Here is a 19,038-nt window from a genome sequence, read left to right on the forward strand (position 1 = left end):
GGGGAAGAAGGGCATCAATTAGAATAAAAAGAACCTACTCTATAGGCCTAAAAGTAGAACTTACCAAAAAAAGATACATGTCAATGATCTTAAATGAAAATGCAGCAAACAGTGAGAACAAAGGGCCATTTAGATACACTATGTGTTAAGGGCAAGAACAAAAGCAGCACAATTCCACCCAGACACAGAACCAATCAGAGGAGGGTAATGTATAAAACATGTCATAGACAGGGCGTCAGTAATACCAGCAGAAACCAAGGGAGACGGCAGCAGGAAGTATCACACAGGGGCCAGAGGACCTGTTTTCTACACAAACAGCAACTCAACAAACACTAACAAAGGAAAATGGAGGCCACCTTTGAGTGTTTTCATAATACCTTCGCTAATGGAAGAGAGGGTCATTCAGATTTGATCCATGTGGAAATAATGAGAGTCATTATGGAATCCCACACTATAGCCATGTGTGGTCTGATTATTAAACAGGCAGTGATGTCATTCTGTGTAGTTGTGCCAGCTTCGCAGCTTGGCTTGTAGAAGGCAAGGGTGATGGGGGCCTCTGGGGACACCTCACTGGGAGCAAATGTGTTTTTGAGAAAGAAGGGGTGAGTCTTCTCTAGGGCCTCTCCAGCTGTAACCTCAGAACCAATGATTTCTGTAAAGCTAGTTTAGGTTTTCCGCAATTTAGTTATTTTGGTGACTGGTTCTATTAATATAACCGGCAACACAACCATTATGCAGATAAGGAATTGGCTTTATTTTCTGGATGTTTCTATAGACCATTATATTAACTATAAACAGACATGTAAATCTCATCAAACTGTCATATGTTAAATAATGAAGTTATTGTCTAAAACCATATCAGGCACTCTGACTATTCTATAAAAGTTTTCTTCGTATTCTGGATCCTATTTATGTCATATTAGCAGAGAATATACTAAGCAGTAATGTTTTAAAATGAATGTTCAGTATCTTCTTTAAAATACAGTTGGATTCTGGGGCACCTAGGTGGTTTATTGGGTTAAGTGTCTGACTCTTGATTTCAACTCAGGTCATGATCTCAGGGTTGTGAGATCAAGCCCTGCATGGGGCTCTGCTCTGGGCATGGAGCCTACTCAAGATTCTCTCTCTCCCTCTGTCCATTCCCTCCCCTCCAAAAAATGCTTTTAAAAAAAAATAAAGTTGAATTGTTTGCATAAAAGTAATTCTTATTTGATCATAGTGGAAGAGCAGCTCCTCATTTTTATTACCAGCATCTAACTTTTTTCCTCTACAAATGGTCTCAGCAAAGTTCTGTCCAACAATAACAACAAAGAATTCCACTCAAGCTGAACTAATAAGTGGTTCAGGAAGATGCTTTATGAAAATAGAAAAGTCCTCCTGTTTCAAAAGATAAACGGCAGAAAGATTAAGGCCCAAACTCAAAGAAGGGATCATCATTTATTAAAAACGCAAAAAGCATCTACTGCGCGTAGTAAAATGCTAATAGCATTCATGAGAGTGATAGTGGATGAACATTTTAGTTGACAGCATGATTATGAGTAAGAAAAAGAGACAATGCTGAAGAAAGTGGATCTAAATTCAATAGCAAATGAGGCAGAATGTCCATCCATAGGAATTTTTAGGATGTTAGCATGTAGATGGAGGACAGAACTGCCTCCTCTGGGAATGTTAAAGAAAGGATAAGATCATTGATTCAGCAAACATTTTCTGGACACCAAAGTTGTGGCAAACATTGACAGTGTTAAAAAAAAGACCGTGTTCCTGTCCTTAAGGAGTTTATACTGTGGTGGTAAAAAGCGATCTTGCAGGAGAGAGAATGGGGGTCTGCAGAGGGCATGATGGGCAAAGATGATCAGAAATGCTTCATGCTTGGGTTCCATGCTGAGTGTGGTGCCTACTTAAAGAAAAGAAATGCTTCATGCTTAAGGAGAACGTTGCTAAATAATCACACATTTGCTAGGGCAGTTATCTAGACATGGAGACTGTGTTTGACATGATGTACTGGGGGGGGCGGGGGGGGACGACTCTCAATCTTATCATTACGTACTAAATAACGCTTCCGGAGTTATCAAATTAAAATGACACAATTTTCTAAACATTCACACTAAGTTCTGGTCAAATTTTAATGTTTGTTGTTTCAAAGCCTTATGCATGTCTGAACATATTTCACCAGGCCAAAAAAATTTGCCATTTTTTCCTACAGAATGGTATGGAAAAGTTATGTATATTGACACCCAAGGAAATACTATGAGAAATGTTACAGAAAAAAAAAAGGAAAAGAAAAAGACATTTAAAAGGGGATTCCCAATGTCTTTTGACTTCCAGGAAGAGAGGGGATAGGATTGGAAATGGGAGTCCCCAGAAGAGGAACTGAATATATTCTGAATAGAAGGCGCAAAATCAGAAATAAGGCAGGTCAGTAAGCAAAGAACCAATGTGAAGAGTCAGAAGGGGGGTCAAATCAGCAAGGACAAGAGGTAGGCACTGTGTAGGTCTGAGATCTGGAAGCTGGAACTAAACAATAAAATTTTAGAAACAGGGCAGCCCCGGTGGCTTAGCAGTTTAGTGCTGCCTTCAGCCTGGGGTGATCCTGGAGACCCGGGATTGAGTCCCACGTCAGGCTCCCTGCATGGAGCCTGCTTCTCCCTCTGCCTCTCTCTCTCTCTTTATATCTATCTATCTATCTATCTATCTATCTATCTATCCATCTATCTAATCTATCTCATGAATAAATGAATAAAATCTTTAAAAAAATAAAATTTTAGAAACAAAAGCATAGAAGAAAATCTTCATGACCTTGGGTATGAAGGAGTTCTTAGATTTGCTAACAAAAGCATGATCCATAAAAGAAAAAATTGATAACTTTAGACTTCGTTAGAATTAAAAACTTCTCTTGAGAAGAATAAAAAAAGAACAAGCTACAGATTGAGAGAAAATATTTGCAAAATATCTGATACAGGACTTGTATTAAAAATGTAACAAATGAGGGTGGCTCAGTGGTTGAGTGTCTGCCTTCCGCTCAGGATCAAGTCCCACATCGGGCTCCCCGCAGGGAGCCTGCTTCTTTTGCCTGTGTCTCTGCCTCTCTCATGAATGAATACATAAATCAAATCTTAAAAAAAAAAAAAAACACACAACAACAACAAATGCTTACATCTAAATGACAAGACAATAGCGTGATTAACAAAAAATGGGGAAGAGATTTGAAGACTTTACAGAAAGATGACATGAATGGCAAGCAAGCATATGAAAAGAAGCTCACATCATTAGTTGTTAGGAAAACAGAATAAAAACCACAACAAGATATCATGACATTCCCCAGAATAACTAAAAACAGACTAATAGTAAGTGTTGCTTAATTGTATGGAGAAGCTGCAAATCCCACACATTATTGGTAGGCATGCAAAATGGAATAGCCACTTAGAAAACAACTTCGTAGTTTCTCGTAACATTAAATTTAATTTTTTCCATGCAACCCATCCATTCAACTTTTAGAGGTGTTTACCCAAAAAAACCTCCCCAAAAACATATACAAAGACTTACATATGAATATTCATAGCAACTTTGTTTATGATAGTTCCAAACTGGAAATAATCCATATGTTCGTCAACTGGTGACCAGAAAAACAAACTATGGTATAAAATGGAATGCCACGCAGAATTTAAAAGGCAAGATTTAGGCAACACGGATGGATCTATAAAGCACTTATGTTTTCAGTGCAAAAAATCAAAAGATTATATACTGAATAGTTCCAAGTAAATGAAATTTTAGAAAAGGTTAATCTACAGTGAGAAGAAATGGATTAGTGCCCCCCCCACCCAAGGGTAGGAGAAGGGGACTAAATACACAGCAACACAAGGAACTTCCTGGGGTGCTGGAAGCGTGCTGCTGGTTATATGATTATACGCATTTGGTAAAACTCATCAAACTGTACCCTTAAAATTGGTACCTTTTATTACATTTAAGTTATACTACAATAAAGGTAGAGTATATAAGGCACCCTAAGAGCCTTAAAATATGTCTCATCATTATAAAGTTAATGGTATTATTATGTATAAAAAACTTGGGTGAATGTGATAATATGAGTTGACATGGAATTTCAAAATAATTTAAGGATCAAGCAAATAATTTATTGTCAAATTTTAACTTAAACTAAGCAAATAAGTACATTAAAATATTGTCTCTCTTTAATATATGAAAATTCTTCTGAGGATTCATATTCTGCTTTATTATCTTGGTGAGATTTTTGTCCAGCTATTTTCACAGGATCAGCACCCCCCATGATGAGCATTTGTTAGAAGAAGGGAAGTTTGGACAAAAGTATGCACATTAAAAGTATGTGGCTTTCTCCAATACTGAAGAGCTAACTGATCTATATGGTGCTTACATTTTCTTTTGTAGCCTTTTTTTGTAAAACAAACTAAAATTCAGTAAACCATTTTTGTATTACTTTCAGGATATTATCCTATTAAAAATTGTGTTTACATTAATAACCAAATAAAATCCCTTTATTTTCCTTTAAGTGCTTATAATGCCTCTTACAAAAGAAACTAAGAACTTGAACTCTTGTAACTTAAAGATCGAGTTATACTAATTAATTTTATATAATTTATCATTTATTTTTTTTAGTTCATTTTTTAAAAAGATACTAATGGTACAAAAATACCTTGAGAGCAAGGTAGTCCTGAGATAGTATGTACCTTTCTAGATCACTAGAAACATTTAATAAATTATTTCAAGATTTTCATGGCCTCAAAATTAGAAATAGTTTAAAAATATTAATGACAAAAGCACCCCTATATTTAGTGCAGCATTATTTATAATTGCCAAGATATGGAAGCAGCACAAATGTCCAACCACAGATGAACAGAAAAAGAAGAATGGGATGTTAGTCATAAAAAAATAATGAACCCTTGCCATTTGCAACAACATGGAGAGTTCTAGAGGGTATAATCCTAAGCAAAATAAATCAGTCAGAGAAAGAAAAATACCATAGGATTTCATTCATATATGGAATTTGTGAAAACAAATGAACAAAGGAAAAAAAGAGACAAACCCAAATTCTTACATATAGAGAAGAGGTGGTTGCCAGACGGGAGGTGGGTGAGGGGATGGGTGAAATAGGTGGGGAGGGGTTAAGAGTCCACCTACTGTGATGAGCACTGAGAAATGCACAGAATTGTCGATCACTCTATTGCACACCTGAAACCAACATAACATTGTATGTTAACTACACTGGAATCAAAATTAAGATGTAAATTAAAATTACTTATTAAGCACATAATATGTAAAAAAAAATCCTACCTATAGAAACTATTAGAACAGAACAATTAAATAGTGAACCTTTTATAAAAAATGATGCTGGAACAGAATACGGTCACAGCATCAATGTCACCCTTTGCATTATGCAACTGGTCCTGTTTTTCCTATTTTTAATCTTACACATTCCCCCCTTGCTCGTGGTCTTTGCATTTGGTGTTTATGTGTGACAAATCCTCTAAAGCCTTTACGTGCACCTCAAAGAGACAGGATTTGAGAAAGGTCATTATGCTCAGAGCGGCAAGAACAAAAATAATACACCGCACCGTGGTTTTGTCACAACCCTCCCACGTGCTGCATTCTCCGCTCTATGAGATTCCCCAGAGAAAGTTCGAATATGTGAAGTCGGTGTTTAGCTTAAATTCAGAACCCAGACTGAAAAATTCTCACCGTGTTTTACCAAGTCACACAATTGGTCTGGTCCCAAAAGTCTGTCTCCATCTACGACCGAGACAGGGGACTCGGCGCTCATGAAGTGAGACTCAGGCCAGCTCACGTGGTGTCGCTCAAGGGCTGCCAAGTCACATTTACTTTTCGTTTTAAAATGAGGCAATATAAACTTTAAGGCAATAGAAAACAGACTGAGAGGAGAAGGTGGTTTGAATAAATTTTGATACATTTATTTCAGTAAATTAAGGATTTTTGAAAAATTAACTTACATGGTACAGAGAACTGAAATTTAACAGTTCTGGGTAGGAATACATGAGGTTAGGGAAGGCATCTACGTGACGGGCTGCTATACTGCACAGAAGATTTGACCCCAAGCTTCCAGAATAGGATTTTTCTTCTTATGGAACATTTACATGGACAATTTGCAATCACATATATAATATTCCTTCAAGGAAAGCTATTAAGATACCACCACAGAAAGGAAATGAGACAAAACCTGGTCTGCATTTGGCAGCCAGCAGGGCTTCCTGGTGGACAGGATGCCTCCCGACTCCCTCCCTCCTGCTTGTCATTTGATCCATCACCCTTTCTTCCCATGTGGTCTGAAGACAAAATCTGTATCACTAAGTCTAGAATCTGCCTGAATCCCTAAGAGCTGGCTGTAGAGCTTCACAGCCTAGCTCTGAATTTTAGGGGGAGAAACCTCTACAGGACACCTTACTTCTGTTGTATGACATCTTAAAATAGTAAGCATGAATGGCAGTCCAATTTATCACAGAATATTTGTTTGATCTGAGACAGAAAGATGCCTCAGGTTCATTTTCTTTCCTCTCAGCCGAGGTTCTTACAATATTCAAGTTGGGACAAAGAGAGAAATGCTGTCCTTTTCTTCGTCACGTTAATAACCACCACTAGGAAAACAGAATTTCAATAGGCAGGTAAATTAAAACTAGTCAATGGCCTGTTATCAGTGCAGATGATCTGCTCTGTAGGTTATTGCAGTCACATTCTGTTTTTGTGCAGAGCCAGTGTGAGAGGCTTGGGGAGGGTGGGCTGAGACTATTCACAGACTCGAGTCCGTGACTCCGCATTCATAATTTGACCTTCAAGTGTCACTGAAGTACGTTTCACAGCTAAAGTGCTTTCTTTTGGCACCTGTCTAAGTCACAATCCTAGAATCTCATTTTGGGAAACAGGATTCTTTTGAAGCTGTTTATAGGATTCCTCTATTGCTGTGTCCCACACTCCACATTTACATGCTTTTTGACAATGATTGTTCTATGGTCTTAGAAATGAACATTTCTAGTTTTCTTGACTATACGTATTGTCTCCCCAGTAAGATTTTAGTTTCCATAAAGAAAAGAATGATTCTACTTTTCATTCCCATAAGCGTTCTTTGGTTAATTGATTCATTCCACAAATAGGGGGATCTCTATTCATAGTCCCAGTTGGTCACTTTGGGGGTTGCAGCACATCACTAATATATGTCAGGTGGTAGAGTGTGGTGTAGGGTTACAAGAGCAGAACAAAAATAGGTCATGGTGGCAGACAGACAGTAAAGATTATTTCTGATTGGTGAATGGTGGGGCAATGGAAGAAGAAATAATAACTTGGGCCCCTTGAAGAAAGAGTAGGGTTTTAAAAACTCTTTTAAAAGTTGAAAATAGCATCTATTGTTTTATTTCCTACTGGAAAAGTATCTAGTTTACTGCTAGGAAAAAAAATAAATAAATAAAAAGAAAACTGAAAAATAAAGACCAAGTAGGGGAAAAAAGAGCAGCTGTTATCCGACCGGCCAGAGAGAATGACTTCTCACGTCATGTTGAGTATACCCTAAGCCATTTATTCTGCGCAGTCATTTTTGAAAATGCACTTAAACTATATTGCAACCTGTTTGTTTTACCTACTATCACGTTACATGATCTTTCTGTAAGAATTATCCACCCCGGACTTAACATTACTTGAATGACAAAATTATTTTGAATAACTTTTCATTACATGGATGTGTTTTATCCACCCCCATGAATTTTAGCTGTTCAGGTTGGGTAGGATCTTAACCAGGAAAGATACAGAGAAGGGAGGGAGAAGGAAACAAAGTTTATTCTGAGCGGAGGGTACAACCTGGGCAGAGGGATGAGAGGGAAGAGCACAGCGGGCTCAGAGAATGGCAAGTACTCTGGGTTTTGGGGATCATCAGTGGGCCCTATGCCCATGAAGACTGGATTTGGGGTCCAAGTGTCATCACACAGCCATGTTGAGCGACTGAGGATTTCTTGAGAGAGATATTACGAATACAGCTGGGATTTAGAAGATTATCCAGGGAAAGGTAAGCAGCTGATAGAAGAAAAGGAATTAGAGACCATAATTGTAGGAGATTGGTGTTCTTAAGGGAGGCATTCCCCCTGCCATCATTTTTCTAATTCAGTTGCTTTTCATAGAGTCCTCAGCTGCTTCTTCACGTGGAATGCAGACTTTTTCTTTTTTCAATAAGCAGTTTGTTCTCCTTACTCAGATCCTCCTTCCCTTCTTCGTCTAGCTAAATCCTACACATTTCTTCAAAATCTAACTCAAGAATCATTACCTCTGGAAAGTCCTTGCTGGTTACGTACCACAACACAGGTCAGCATGTGTTTCAATGAATGGTAATCACAGACTGACTGGGTCTTAAGTGTCAGCTCCGTGCAGAGCCTCTCACTAGAGTCTGGCACCTCAACACCCAGGTCCATGGGACACAGTACTTCTCATACATGTTTGCTAAATAAATGCCTCAGTGTCCCCCAGCCCCCAGTGTTTAAATGTGACTTATATTGGAGAGCTACATTTATAGTAGAGAAGGCCTGGGCAGGCAAACTAAGATTTACAATTTAGACATAATAAAATGCCAGAAAAATTGAGAATCCTGAAGGAAAACAAGTCAGTTATTTTTTGGAAGCTTATTCTCACAACAGGAAATCTATCAAAGTTAACAGCACTGCAGCCCAGAGGCAGACTCATTAGGGAATTGCTTGAAATGCTCAATATCGGAACAAGAGCATCAGAGCTCGTTGCCAGTGATCAAATAAAACCAGTAGCCATGTACACTCCAGCAAGAGGGTCCAACAAGAAGATAGATGGTCTAAAAAAATTATAGTCCAGGCACGGCAGATCAAGGGGGATGGAATTTAGAACGGTGGAGATTTTACAGCCTTCCCCTACTCTGATCACAGCAGCAAATTGCATTTTAAAGGGTTTTCAGAGAAATAGTCACGAAGAAAATCCGTGTAACGCTGAACCTCCAGCAGATTTTAAGACACAAGTGTCTCTGAGAAGCTACTATGGATTTAATTCAATTTAATTGTGTGTATATTTTTGATTTATTGAAAAATAGTAACTCCACAGGCTTGACTGGCTTGCGGCGATAGCGGGAGGTGCCCGGGGCTCCATCACGATGTCGCCGGTATGAAATCCACATGGCTTAGCAGTTTTCCAAAAACACTCTGATATTTCTGGCTTAAATGGCCTATAAGATACAACTGGCTGGGTCTCATTTCAGTTTATTTATCAAACTTTATCACGTTTGTCTCTCTTCTCTTCTCTACTGACTTTTTCCATTAGCATCTGAACACAAAACCTTGCCCTTGCCCTTCTGGCGGCTTCCCGTTTCTCTTCTCTGTGTCTCTACTCCTTCGGCTCCTTTCTTGGCACTACAATACGATTTTACCTGTCACTTCATGAGAAGTGCTCTTGTCTCCTACGGCTAGATGCTTTGCACACTTTTGCACATAGCGGATCCCTGGCCTCTTAATGCTTGGCACGTCTACTGGCACTTGACATTACTGATTGCTGCCTCCCTGAAATTCTTCCTTTAGCTTCTAGGATACCAGACCACCTTCAACTACACCCTCTTGGTCTCTTTTGCCCGTGAAATCTTGAAAACATCAGTGTTCCCTAATCTTGAAAACACCAATGCTCCCTAAGAGAGTCCCTAAGACTCTCTTCTCAGTCTACAGGCTCTCTCTGGATGCTCTCATCCCCTCCAATGGCTCTACCTGTCATCTACAAGCTCATGACTCCTAAATCCTTCTATTATAGATCCCTTCTTTGTTTCGGCGCTCACCTCTACGTCGCTAGACATCTCCACTGTACCACCCTACGGCAACCTGAAATTTACCATGACTCTACCTGGCCCCCCCGTTGGTCCCTCAACAAAGAAGGATACCACTGTCCACTCAGTTGCTCAAGTCACAGTCGGGAGTGTTGTGTGCATATTTGCACCCCCTTTCCACCCGTACATTCTATCAATGACAAAACCCTGTCCATTTTACCAGCTTCATATTGTTTAAATTCATCAATGGCTGTCTGTTCACAGTGCAATTCCTTTATTTCAGCCCACCATCACCACTTGCCTGCCAGCTTGCTTGGTATTAGCCTCCTTTAGCCTATTCTGTACACTGCAGAGACAGTGGTGTTTCTACAAGGCAAATCGAATCATCTCACGACGTTATTTCATGAGTCCAAATCCTCTCAAGACAAAGCCTAAATCTCTTAAAATAGCTTACAAGGATTTTCATGATTTGGCACTAGTTTATTTTTCCATTCATATTAAAAAACATGTTTTCCCACTTCTTACTAATTAAAAACCCACTTAACTTAATTAAAACCCTTTCCCGCTCCTCATCCCCAGAGGTATCATGAGAAACCTCATCAAATACCTTGGAGAAATCTAGTCGTAACCACAGTGTCCCTAATCTACCAGCATACGCACGCTCAAAGAAACAGAAGTGTTTTATGAGTTCATGCCAGCTCCTGTTGACATCTCTTTACCTTCTATGGATTCATCCATTTGATAATCCATTTGAGAATTTTGTAAGAGCATCATCAAGCTCACTGGTATGAAGGTTTCCAAATATGTTTTTCATTCTTGTGAAAAATGAAGACCATCTTTGCAGACCCCAGTGCTTTAGTTTTTCTTCTATTCACCAGGGATCTTTAGGTCACCATAAGCCGTTTGATGCTCTCAGTAGTAGGTTTTGTTTGCCTCGTAGGCTTCAATCAGCTAAGCCAGGAAACCCATCCCAGTCAGTTACACTTTCCTCATCACTTGTGAATGGTAAGGACCTCTTAGCAAGGTCCGTCCTCCTTTTTTGTTTTCTCCCGACCATCCCTGCCACTTGCTAAAATGATCACCTTTTCCAAGTACTGGCTCTTTTCTTCCTAATCTGAACACTACTTTCTATCAAAAAACATACCCATCTCCATTTTTGACGACTCTTGCTATTTGTCAATAGCCTCCGCTCATTTTAATTTGTACCTGCTGATGCTATCCTCACTGAATTTCTCACTAGAGAGTATCCTTGGCAGTAACACGAGTTACCTAAGTCACATCAGTATCTGGTTTGTTTGTTATTGAAAATGTGACGACTGTACTTCTTAGCCTCCTTACCGTGAGGTGGACCATGTAACATGGGGATGTGTGACATGTGTCACTTTGGGGTCAAGGGAGTGAAAAGCTCCTATACAGCCATCTCTCTCCTTGCCAAGGCAATTGCATGTACTGAGATGTAAGACTCATGAGACCACCCTGGATCCCCAAGTCGCTGTGTAGAAGGGATCTGCTCTGTAGAGTTACAGGACTACTTGCAGGTTCTCCACTAGCAAGGAATCCAGTTTATATATTAAGCCACTGAGATGTAGTATTTATTTGTGATTGCAGCATATAGCTCAACCTTTCCTGGCTAATACAGGATCTTTCACTATTATTTCAAAATTTCAGCTTTATTTTATTTATTTTTAAACTGAGAGTTCCCTTTTTTTAAAGATTTATTTATTAATGAGAGACATAGAGACAGAGAGAGGCAGAGACACAGGCAGAGGGAGAAGCGGGCTCCATGCAGGGAGCCCGACGTGGGACTTGATCCAGACCCTGGGATCATGCCCTGAGCCAAAGGCAGATGCTCAACCGCTGAGCCACCCAGGCGTCTCTCAAAATTTCAGTTTTAAAGGTCTCCCATTCTAATGGAATTTTTCCCTCCTTTAAGATTTTAGGATGCTACAGTAGGTTGAATAATTAGCCATCCTCTGTCCTAACCCTCCCAACCTTGGAATATGTTACCTTGCATGGCAAAAGGAGCTTGGGATTTTGAGATGGGACAATGTCCTGGATTACCTGGGCAGGCCCAGTGTAACCACAAGCATCCTTATAAGAAGGCGGCGATAGAGTCAGTTGGAAGAAGGAAATGTGACAATGAAAGCAGAGGTTGGAGTAATAATGCTTTTGAGTATGGAGCAGGAGGCCGTGGGCCAAGGAGGACAGGTAGTCTCTAGAAGCTGGCAAAGGCAAAGAAACAGATACCACCCTGGAGTATTCCAGAAGGAATGTGGTCCTGCTAACATCTTGATGTTAGTCTTGTGAGACTTATTATGAACTTCTGACCTTAGGACTGTTAAGAGAATAAATCTGTACTGGGTTAAGCCACTAACTTTGAGGTGAAATAATACAGGAATGATGACACAGATGTCAAACACTACCTTGAAACATCTTGAAAATGACTTTCTAAAGTCTAAGGAAAACATATCTAAAAACTATGTCTTAAATATATTCCACTTTTCCTTATCTAACTGCTGATTGTTAAGGGCTACTGGACAAGGGTTTCTTCTTAAACTCACTGATTTTACCATTTTCATCTTAGAGGCATGCATTTTGCTGCTTCTTTATCTGCCATAAAAAGATTTCTTTCCTACTTCCACTTCTGAATTATTTATTCTACGCTCCCCCAATAAACTAGAACACAGAGATCAATTCATCAAGCACTTCACCCTCTACACTGTGAAGTTCACCTTGCATTTAATATTCCCAGCGCTGGGGATATCCTCCAGCAAGAAGATACACATGGTACAATCTCTGAAGGATTGTTCCCATTCCTTCAGTTTTCATACTGCTGGGCAAAGCTCATAAATGTTATAGATATTCCTGACACCTGATGAAAGATGCATAATGGCAAAATAACCGTTACATCTGTTTTCTCATTCCAATTGGGAGACTTCTCAGAATTAAACTCTTACACACTGGCGGGTCCATCCTTCTGGCAGTCTGTGATTTTTGCACTTTCCCCCAACAATGTGTCATTATTAATTGTGCTCTTGTTGGTTTCTGCAAACCTAGATACACTTATATATAAGACAAGGACTAGAGAAAACATCTGCTGGAATCTCTAAGAGACTTCAACAGAAAAGGATCCTTCACTGCGCTCCCCTGCTACTCGACTCTTTCTGCGGCTTCCAGGCAAACTGTCCATAACATTTTGGAGCCAATACCTTAATTTTTGAAGTGAGAAAACAGGCTTCAAAGTGGCTTTTCTAAGACGAGAGATAGAATCTTGCTAATGATTAAAAATAAGGACTCTGGGATCTGGGTTCGAATTCAGATTCTGTCCCTTGAACCACGAGAGACCCCTAACTCTGGAAAACCAACAAAGGGTTGTGGAAGGGGAGGTGGACGGGGGGTTGGGGTGACTGGGTGACGGGCACTGAGGAGGGCACTTGATGGGATGAGCACTGGGTGTTATACTATATGTTGGAAAACTGAATTTAAATGCAAAAAATTAAAAATTAAAAAATAAAAACAAAATCTGTCACTTAATGCCTACCTGTATACCTGTGGGCCTTATTTTCCTTGTCTGTAAAATTGGGAAATTAATATTACCCACCTCACCTTAAGTAAGATTTAAAACAGACTCTGGCATATAGAAAGCACTACATATATGTTTAAGTTTATTTTGTTATGTAGTAAGTTTGTGATGGAGTCTGTGTTAGAAGTGAACCTGGTACTCTTTCCACTACCCTATTCTGGGTCCTTAAAGCCAGATGATATACTTGACTTGGTAGGATGTTTCATTACTAAAAATGCAACCATAAGCCAAACTAAAAAAATGTTAGCATGTTTTTATTGTTTTGGTAAAACACTACAGATTTTTGATAAAGAATATAAGCAATGATAGAAAACTAAAAAATATATATATATTACCTGAAATCCTCTCACTTACATCTCCTTATGTATAAATGGATACAGAAAACATTCCTATATTATTGGATAAGTAATTTTATTAATCAGATTGTAATACTTTTTTTTTTTGTAATGCTACTTTTTAATGGAAACCCAAATAGATATTTGAATTGATTTTTTTTTCTCTGAAGTTCCGTTTAATAGTTCACTAGGGAAACAGCACCAACACAATATAATAGAATTTTATCTGCTTCATTAGGTCATTAAAAAGGCATCATGCTCAACTCCACTTTGACTGTCTGGATAGTTAACAAATTCTAACTCTAAAGAATATATCATTTGAGTTTGGCTATGTACACATATAAAGCTATGCTACCTTCTTCCTATATTTTTGTTTTTCTTTTTAATGTACACTATTAATCCATTATTAATTTGTTTCTTTTAACAGAACATAAAGGGTCTGACGGCTCAACACTATAGAATAAAATCTGAAAACTATACATTTTAGTGGTTTAATGTACAATTCTGTTTCATTAAAACTACAACAAATTGAGTAGTAAATAAAGCTCGTTTCATACTTCCCTCCTTGACCCAGTTCTACAAGTCCACTGGAAGGGCTGTGCTTTCCTGAACATGCTAATTAAATAGAAAATGTAGCCATAAGTACAAGATAGGCATACATATGCTAATAATTTCACAGTGAGCTTATTTTATAAATGCTTAGACTTCAATATATGTTGTTTTGTTTTATTTAGTTTATACACACATAAATCAGAGACATATAGACCTTCTGCCAGCAATCATAATTCAATCCTTTTTCCAGAGGACTGCATTTATACTAAACCTAACATTTATATTTATTAATGATTCATATTCCATTTCTCAGGGCTTTACAGTATTGGCACCACCTTTAGCCTTATGGTGCCTTTGTGAAAATTTGGGTGGAACTCTGGGTTGATCACAGGCTACATTTAGTTTCTGTGCACTCCTAGTATACACACTGATGATGCCGCCTGTATAAACTGTGTAACTATATTTATGACTTTGTCTGGTAGGTTAAAACACAGAAGTGGGACAAAAAAAATGTAGACCATATTAAGTGGAATATGGAGCCGATGATAAAGCAGATTTATCATATTCAGGCACTCATTCTAATTTTTCACTTTTGGGAACTAAGAATGAAAAATATGTGGATTACATAGCCTCTTTTCCTCATATGATGTACAAAATCATCTGTACGTGCAAATTTTTCCTGGAACTAAACTCATGTGGAAATAGCATTTATCTCCTAGAATAAACGATGTTTATCTTCAATTACGACTGCCCAAAAGTTTCAAAAATGCTGTATGAACTAACAATCCTTACACCAACCCTCCCCCTAAGAGCAAGAGTCACCAGAGTAAAACGTAACTGTGAAGATGTATTTTTAAGGATCTAATATTAATGCAGTTAATTTTTTTGCAAGTTAATTATGGGACAAGACTTGGAAAATTTTTTCAAATGTCTGTACATCTGTCCATTGGACTGTCAAAAACACCAGAAATATGAAACATACTTTGAGCTGATGTCAGGTTATGCCTTGACCACAGTCATTGTGAGACTTATCTACCAAAAGATGACAGATTCTAAAAAGCAAGCTCTCCTGGGGTCAAGTTCTCTGATAAATTGATATGGTAAATGCCCTAATTTATCAGTAAAGGAAAATAGATCCCACTAGCAAAAGCAAAACACAGATTACACACCCTGGAGATATTTTCTAACTCGGCAAATTCTACTCATCTTGGGACCTGGGTAAATGTATGTCTGTAGCTTTTGTACTTTTTAAATTTAGTGACCTCTGCATTTTCTCTTCTTATTGAACAAGTTTCTTGATTATGATCTTTGGAATGATAATAAGTATATTGTATATACAATAAAAAAAAACTAATTTTAATTTGAACTCAGTAGTTTGCCACCAATACAATTTGACTGAATTTAACCTTAAGATTCTAGTTCTTGTGTCTCAAGTGGTTTGTGGAAAAAATATTATCCCTAACACTCAAAAAAAATAGAGAAGACAAATACAGGAAATGTTTTCTATAAAATAAAAAAATTGGAAACCTCCATCAAATAAAAGTATAGCACAGCAGTAGAATGTCATGTAGTGAATTATAACAATTTTCCACGCTATGGTGCCATTTTAGACCATTTTTCCACTTTCAAAGGTAAAAAGAACTAGTCAAAGATACAAACTCTTGCAAATACTTGCCTATCATTATTCCATAAAACCCATTACTTATTTCCAATACAATAGCCATTTTATAAAATGCCACTTTGACTACCTTAAAATCATTTAGTTAAAATTAAATCATAACGTATTCTGTTAGGATGACTCAGAGTTAAGGATAAGAAATTTGAATTTGCAATGAGCTCTACTTCAAGGTCCAACATTTAAAATGTCACATATAACTTAGAGATTGTCTTAATAATAATACAGAAAAGACCCACGAAACTCCATTTTCAATAACCTCCCAATAAATCTGTACGCCAGGAGAACACTAATGACAGGGACTAAAACAACAACAATCACTTCAAAGAGGTATTGGCTCTGTGACCTGAAAAGGGACAACTTACTGTTCTCTTTCCCCCTCTCAAGAACCACCTAGCAGCCTTCCATGCTACTCTATGGATTTGTTTGCTGATTTTCTACTTCCTCATTAATGGGAGTTAGTATTTGATATTCTAGAGCAATGTCGCAGAAGTCTGCAGGGAAATAGATAACAAAGTAAACAATCACAAGTCAATGGAGAAAGTGCTGTGACAGGCTAGTAAGACAGGCAACCAACCAAGATTTGGTAGAGAAACAGGGCTTGCTGAGAGAAATGAGGACTAATCAGAACCTGAAGGAGGTAACGAGGTGAGATGGGTGCAGAATGCTGCTGGGGAAGTGAAATTATGTTTAAAGGGCATGGGACAAGAGATGTATACAGGGACAAATGGGTTTGGAGGAAGGCAGGGGTGAATGACAGGAAATGAGGGACCAGCAGAAAAAAATGAAAGTGACCTGATTAACTCTTTTGACCTAAGACTCTGAAACTTGGTTAGGTGATAATTGATAACAATGGGTAAAGCAGATACAGTTTGGTAATATTTTGCTTTCCTAAATATTACAATTTATTCAGGTAAAAATGGATCTAAAAGGATCCTTAAGACCTCTAAGATCCTTATTTTGTCCGTCTCCAAGATCATCTCTCACGCTCACTGACACTTTGGTATTTTACAATCCCAACCATAAGGCATGCTGCAGGTGACTCTCCTGCTTGGTGAGAATACATACACACAGCAAAGCCATATTTTGACTGGCCTGGCCAAGGAAAAAGGTATTTTATGTCAGAAAAATATCCAAGTAACTAAGGGCTAAATACTCTCTGAGAAAAATGTCTAAACTTAATGAAACATTTTCTAAAATGCAGCACACATTTTCTTATATTCCTAAGTGGACTGAAAAGAACCTCTTACCATCCCTCAGGACTCAGGGTGATCATCACGAGCAACAGGGCTAAAATCCGGTGTCAGAGCAGGATGCCTGAGTGAGATTTGCAAGTGGGGTTCTTCTCACATACTCTCGGCAGTTTTCAGAACTGTGCCTAACTCTAGAGAACAAACTGATGGATACCAGACGGGAGGTGGGTGATGGGACGGGTGAAAGAGGGGAAGGGGATTAAGGAGGGCACTTGTTGTGATGACCACCTGGTACTGTATGGAAGTACTGAATCACTACTTTGTAGACATGAAACTAATACTACACCGTATATTAACTAACTTTAACTTAAATAAAATCTTAATACAAGGAAGGAAAAAAAAAAGAACTTTGCCTCTTTCTTGTAGGAATTCTGTATTGCCCTTAGTGTCTATGTTTCTTCTCTCCCTGGTCCATACCCTTCCCCATGGCCTTTCTAATTTGCTGATTCAAATCTATGAGAATCTGAGAGCCAAACCTATGAGACTTCTGCTTAAAGTAAAAGTAAAGATGACCCAGAAGAAAACTCCTATATTGGAAGTGCCAGGATTACAATGCAGGGAACCGGATGGTATTTATTTAGGGTAGAGAGATATTTCAGAGATTATTTCTCATTCTTAACTATTCTCTGGATAATTGGAGTTGATAACTCATTGCATCCCAGGTAAATGAGCTATTATAGAGAGATTCCAATGGCTAAGTGCCCCCAGCTACAACAGATGCCCTTACTATGGTCAACCATATATATGTAAAATGCAGGAATAATCAAACAAGTACATAATTGAAGACGACTGACATTATATGTAATTCCAAAATAAATACATTTAAGTACGGATGGAGAAATTAATTTTTTTTTCTAATTACAAAAGCTATTGCTTGGTGGAAAAAATATGGCAAATCAGAAGAAAAAAATACTTAGAATCTTTTTTTTTTTTTTTTAATTTTTATTTATTTACTTATGATAGTCACAGAGAGAGAGAGAGAGGCAGAGACACAGGCAGAGGGAGAAGCAGGCTCCATGCACCGGGAGCCTGATATGGGATTCGATCCCGGGTCTCCAGGATCGCGCCCTGGGCCAAAGGCAGGCGCCAAACTGCTGCGCCACCCAGGGATCCCAAATACTTAGAATCTAACTAAAGATATCACTCTTAATGTTTTGGTGTGTTTTCTTAGCATTTTCTCTATAGATACATATTTCTTTTTTTGGATAGAGAATCTATCTTTGTGTGTATACACAATTGTAAAAATTGGTCTGAAATTTATCTTCCCTATTTAGCTAGGAACAGAGAACATTTTCTGCTACAAATATTCTTGCATCACAGGATTTATAATGTCAGCATTTGTGTTCCATCAATGGGCATAACTTAAATTACATAACTAACACTTGATCATTGGATATTTTATTTTTCCAGATATCCCCCTCTTGTTTGGCTACCATGAATGTTGCAATGAACACCTGGTCACACACATGTATTTGCACATCTATGGTTTAACACAGCATATTCCTAGAAGTGAAATATCTGCGATAAGATGAATGCAAATTTGCAGAGTTTCAGAGACATTCTTAAATTACTGCCCAAAGAGGCTTTTCTATTTTACGCCCACCAGCTGCACATGTATGTCAGCTTTCCCACATCCACACTGATTCATAGCATTCTTTCTCATTCTTAATAATCTACAGGAGAAAAATGATAGTTTATTTATTTTGAATTTATATTTTTTTATGACCAATGAATCTTAACATTTTTCAAATATGTTAGATTCTTGTTACATAAATATGTTAAGTTGAAATTTTTTAAGGATGGGGTGTTTGTATAATCATTTTTCTGTAAATTGCTTTTTCCTCATT

The 19,038-nt window shown here is 38.1% G+C and overlaps 1 protein-coding gene across 17 annotated transcripts in view; it reads right to left on the reverse strand.

The window, feature by feature from the left end:
• FER (FER tyrosine kinase) overlaps nt 1-19,038 on the reverse strand; it is a 432,700-nt gene that overhangs the window by 42,368 nt on the left and 371,294 nt on the right. The gene's annotated exons all lie outside the window — the stretch shown is intronic.

Source organism: Canis lupus, chromosome 2, assembly GCF_048164855.1.
Source record: "Canis lupus baileyi chromosome 2, mCanLup2.hap1, whole genome shotgun sequence".
Classification (NCBI taxonomy): domain Eukaryota; kingdom Metazoa; phylum Chordata; class Mammalia; order Carnivora; family Canidae; genus Canis; species Canis lupus.